At 33.6% G+C, this 5,973-nt stretch overlaps 1 long non-coding RNA gene across 1 annotated transcript; it reads left to right on the top strand.

Annotated features, from left to right (window-relative positions):
- The first annotated feature begins 2,139 nt into the window (after nt 1-2,139).
- On the top strand, nt 2,140-4,429 carry LOC124554768. Its single transcript, XR_006968440.1, has 2 exons — nt 2,140-2,277; nt 2,542-4,429. It is a non-coding gene; the product is annotated as an uncharacterized LOC124554768 (long non-coding RNA).
- Nucleotides 4,430-5,973: the final 1,544 nt, after the last annotated feature.

The raw sequence follows: 5,973 nt of genomic DNA on the forward strand, positions 1-5,973 counted from the left end.
TTCGTCACTCACTCTAGAATAAAAGGGTCACAAACCTTATTTCTGAGGAAAATTATATATTCAATCCATCTCCATTACATATTCCGTTTTCTGTTGATTCAAAGTCTTAGTTAATTTGCAATTACAGTTTTTCTCTCTCTTCGAATAACCCGCTAGTGGCGCAAACGTTAATAGCTCGCTTTAGCAAGAAGAAGAGCAAATATGTCTCTTTTAGAAACCCGACAATCTTCCAACAGATACTTCCAAAGCTGTCCTCGTTACACGTCTATAATAACCATGGAGAATACATATATGTCTCTCTGTTATTCCAAAGAATAAACGTACTGGAAAATACCTTGGCGTCGACGAGCTGTCAGCGCATATGTTACTAGAAACTCCGATCAGATGCTTTTCAAAAGCGAATAAATGTGGATGATTTTGATTGACCATTATTAATTATTGCATGGTAGAGGGTAATTTTCTGTGGGGAGATTACAAACACTGAACCACTTTCCTGCTAACCTTGGAATTACTGTCCCTTTTGGCTTTTGCAAAGGATTTCCTGCAGAGAAACAAACACATGATCTCATAAGTTCAGGTCTGGTAGTAGTAAAAATAAAAATTACCCTTTTGGCATGTTCTGTGATTGTGCCAAGAGGTTAGATTATGTGGATCATTTGTCTGTAATTTGTAAAAGTCTATTTGTTTTAAAGTTTCAGAAAAATTCCCCAAGAAAAAGAAGTGCACTGATTGCTGAGTAGGAGAGCAGGATCCAAAAAAATTCAGAGCATTGATCGTGACCTCTGAACCACCACCAATGGTATGATATATCAGGAGCACTATTCCATAAGTTTTATTGCTATAAAATTTGCTTTGACACTTCCATACTGTAAAACTGATGTGCTGAATTTTCTACACATCATTGAAATAATATATATAACTAAAAATTTCAGAGATACGAAATTGACAAAAAAATGTAAGCTTTCTTAGGGAATTTCAGTGATGAAATCTTCTCACATTATTAGCCAAGTAACAACTGTTTTCAGAGCTATTAGTTAGCTGATAAGGCAAGAAAATTTCATAGATATAAAATCATCTTTGTTGTAACAGTAAGGTGGTTGCTGTATGAAGTAGACAAGGTCTTTTTCTGGAGTTCAAATTTTGTGTGTTGTTCCTAGATGTAGGTTGAATGGGACTGCTACTATTTCATATTGATCATACACTAATTAAATATGAAAATGTATGACTTCATATACTTACTTTGGAAACACACTATTTGTATAAAGCAGTGGTAGATGACAGTAAAGGCACTGATTTAGAGCACTGTATTGTGAACAGTAGGTGAATTATTGACATAGCTTGAGGACGCTTGAAGAGCAAATGATAAAGTTGTTCAAAAAATGTCCCCATAGGTGTATCACAATGTAATTATGGTTAAAGAGATTCACATAGGACTATTGCTGCATAATGTTAATTTCTTTCACTTTCCTCTAATGTAAAAGTTGTAATCACTCTGATTACAATTCCACCCCTCCCCTTTCTTTTCCTGGTGTCACTATCTTGATGGATTTTTGTCATTACACACTATCTCACTTGCACAGTTGTGACAAATTTTCTACATTCTAAACTCTTAATTTGAAGAAAAGAGAAAAAGAAAAGGCTCTTGAGATTTAAGTTGTAGGTTTCTTCTTACCTAGTTATGTATACATTTGGGTAGTGTATCACTGTAATAGTGGAGAACAGTTTCCATCAGAATGTGTAGAAGTAAAAACAGTAGTTCCTTTGCAATGGAAAAAGAAAGTCATGTGCACAGGAAAATTATTCACGCTGGTCAGTTTTTTGGCATATAAAATAACTAGTTTGAATTGTTACTTTCTAGTAATAATACACAATAATCCACACGTCTTAACTCCAGTGATTTACCATCTAAGATAAACAATGGCCTCCCATTTTTTTTCTTTTTTATTATTTGCTAATGTGGCCACTCATTCACTTAGGATCCATTATTGTTATCTTATCCCATCATGTATGATGTATTACACCATACGTAAGTTGTTTCAAATGTTCCACTGTATTTTCTGCCCACGTCCAACCTCCTCCTCCTCCTCCTCCTCCTCCTCCTCCTCACCACATATTTCACTGTACTTGGTCTATAATGGAGGCAGTTTGTTTTATTTCAGCCCTTCTAATAAAATGATGAAAAATACTTAGACATGTTTATCAAGCTGAATAAATCACTTTTACAAAAACAAAGGTTAGCTGTGATATCATGATTTCATATATTACATCTTGCAGAAGGTACGCACACACAAAAAATTAATTTACTCATTTACATCATGTAAAACAACTGAGTTTGGAAAAAATGATACCTTCTGGTTGTAGTGTGTGCTCAATGATTTAGGATACTGTATTAATTCTTATTTTGATTATGTAATATTAACATTACCATTATTATTATTATTATTATTATTATTATTATTATTATTATTATTTTTATTAAATAATTTTATCAGAAGTTTGTGTAGAGACATTTCAATGTTGAAATTTATTATTTATTTGCAGAAAATGTCACATTCCAGAATGTGTGTGGATACAACCAAGAAACAATACTGCCTTTGCAATTTTACTAGACTGCTGTGTTCCCAGTATTGTGAAGAAATTTGTTTTTCTTATGTAGAGTTTCTTAATATTATTGTGCAATTATTGTTGAAGATTTCTGACAGGACCAGAAATAATAAGTATTATTAGGGAGGTAATACACAATACATTCCAGCCACATAGGATACAATGTCTAAGATATTTTCTTAATGGGTTTCTTTGTAATTGTATAAGAACTGTCATTTTACTCTGTGTGATGAATTGGTTTGAAGCTGAATATTCTGTTAAAATCCTTAAACTTAATTTCAATGCACAAATACTCATACCATTTGTTCTAATTTGGCTACTGGGATTTCATAATGGCTTCCAGTCACTTTTGGTTACCATTGGCATGATGCAGAAGTTGAAGTAAAAATTTCAATGGTATGAGCAGTGTTATATCATTCTGTGTTGAAAGCAATCAAAACAATTTGATTTTCCTTGTATTGTGTCTTGCCTATATGCTAAATTTGATGATTGCATTTGATGGAAATTCAAATGAAAATCTAAAGTCATGAGTGTTAATAAATGTTCCATTTAGTGTGTTCTTTTCTTGAACTTCAGTGTAACACACTCCTGAAGAAATATTTTCCCTTTATTGTTCTACACACAAGGAGCTTTTGTCCTTCCTTCTCATTAATTTGAATGTGCTTAAAAATTAGAATATTGCTGTGTGTCATATGTAATTGCAATAGATTAAGGGTATACTCCTTCATAGTATTCCATGACTAGAAATGTTTTGTTGATTAAATTGATGGCTGATGATTTAACAAAATGTATTTGCCATCCTTTTGTTGTGCTGGTTGGAAGCATCACTCGATGGCGAATTTAGTCTGCTGATTTCGTAAAGAAATACATGAAAATGAAACAAACTGTAGATAAATAGTAATACAACAGTAATAATGCAAGAATTACAGTAAAATTAAGAGAAACTAATATATAGTATTTTGAGACACTTATAATATGGTTATTCAAACATGACCAAAATGTAATATTGCTGGGAGTGTAACTGTACTATCTGGATGATGCTTATGCAAGATTCAGTGTAAAGATTGAACATAGTTAGAACTCTGCAACTGTTAATCAAAGTAATGTCTGTAGAAAAGCATGTTTGTGAAAAAGGAAACTAAGCTTCAGCAGTTTCAGAAGAGAATTGGCGTAAGTATCACTAGTCTGGGTGTATGTAGAGAGGTGACTAAGAAAACAGTTGTTTGAATTCATTTTCCTGTTTCTTCTTTCAAGTTATGAAGTAATTTTGGAATACATAACAAAAAATTGATATACGAGAAGCTGTTAAATATAAGTATTAAAACTATTGAACAAATAGGCATTATAGTTAACAACATTTTATTGTGTAAGAGTTGTTTGTATGTGTAATATGACTGTTTTGTTACATATTGATGAAATTTCCACATCACTCATTATTTTCATTGTTGAAATTGCAGGTAATATCTGTTATATATAAGTGTGTGTGTGTGTGTGTGTGTGTGTGTGTGTGTGTGTGTGTGTGTGTGTGTCATCAAAGTAAAAATGTGGTGTGAAAATGACTTAATGTACTGGTATTTATTTGAATACTATTTATACTGTTGCATTGTTGTGGCATTAAACTCCCTCTCAGACTTTGTTCAAAATATTGAATTTGAAGGTGCTTCTTGAATTTTTTTGTGCTACCACCCATGGTTAGATCTATTATTAACCAACATGTACATATCAAATATTCATGTGGCATGAGGTGCATTTCTGAGAAATGTAAGTAATAAATTGCTTGTAAAGGATCCATGATATTTAATAAATGGATACTAATTCAGTCAAATTTTGTCATGAAACACAATAAAAATGATTACTTCTGTATACATGTCCCAATTAAACCATTTCAGAAGTAATGCTTATATACATGCATGAGTTACCACCTCACTTAAACAGTAAGTATTTTCAAAACTGCACCTAAAAAAATCACTAATGTACTATAGTGCAAAACAAAAACTTAGTGAGCCATACTTACGACATCAAATTAGTCACAGTTTCTGTAAAAATAAATGAATAAGTAAATACTTTCTCCTTACACTTTTTGTTACTGCAATGTTATAAGGCATTTCAAATTTCTTCTGAGACAGATACTTACTTACACTTCCATTATTCTGAGATGCTAATGTTCTCATATTGCTTACATCTGGAACAGAAAAAAAATTCTCCACATAGGCAGTTGTGACAGTAAAAGACTTACTTTTCATCTCACTCAAGTGTGGCAATAAAAATAACCAAATTATCAGACATGTAGACTTTATTAGAACCTTATCCTTTTTCAATATAGAAAGGATTAGATGATACATTAAAAACACTACTATGGTCTCAGATATGCATCAATTTGTGTGCTTCATATGAGAAGCAACTTGGTGACACTTCAATTTCTTTAGAAGAAAAAGAAAAATTCATACAGTTAGGTTTAGTAATGGTAATCTGTGCAGAACCTTCCGGGTGTCTGTGATTTAAAGACCATTATGAAAAGAAACTATGCAGAAAATAGTTCACTATGCACCCATATTACCAGAGCATTTTAAAGTTACTTTCATACCACTAAATGTATAATTTAGGTAGCTAATCTCAAACCCTAATGAATCCATCTCCATCCTTACCCCAGTGACACTCCAAGACACACATCTTCCACATGTTCCCCAAAATCTACAAATCCAATGATCCTGGATACCCCATTGTAGCTGATTATTGTGCTCCCACTGAAAGAAGAATTTCTCTCTTGTTGACAAACACCTCCAACCAATTGCACATCAAAGATACTAACCACTTCCTTCATCAGCTCTTCAGTAACCACACGCCTTTACCTCCTGGACCCATACTCATCACTGTAGATGCCATCTCCGTATACACAAACAACCATGATGCCCAAGCCCTCATCACTATCGTACACTCTCACCCAATGTCCTTCAGACTTCAAACCCACTACCTCATTCCTTGAACACCTTACCAACTATATACTACTACTACTACTACTACCCTACTACTACTACTATAATTACTATTACTGTGAGGGGAAAGTATATAAACAAATTTGTGGCACAGGGGCCACACTCATGACACCCTCCTATGCTAAAATACCTTCCTAGCCTTTCAAAACGCCAGACACCTTATCTGATGGAGGTCCATTAATCATATAATCTGGACTCAGGTCCAAGACATCCTATCCTCAGTCCTCCACAACCTTCTCTCCCACCTGCTTCATCTGGTCCTGCTTATTCTAATATTCCACCTTCCTGCACATTGACCTCCACCTCTCTGGTGACACCATCCACAACTCTGTCCATACTACAGCCATTAACCACCAATAGTACCTGCATTTTGATA

This window comes from Schistocerca americana, chromosome X (genome assembly GCF_021461395.2).
Source record: "Schistocerca americana isolate TAMUIC-IGC-003095 chromosome X, iqSchAmer2.1, whole genome shotgun sequence".
NCBI classification, from domain to species: Eukaryota; Metazoa; Arthropoda; class Insecta; order Orthoptera; family Acrididae; genus Schistocerca; species Schistocerca americana.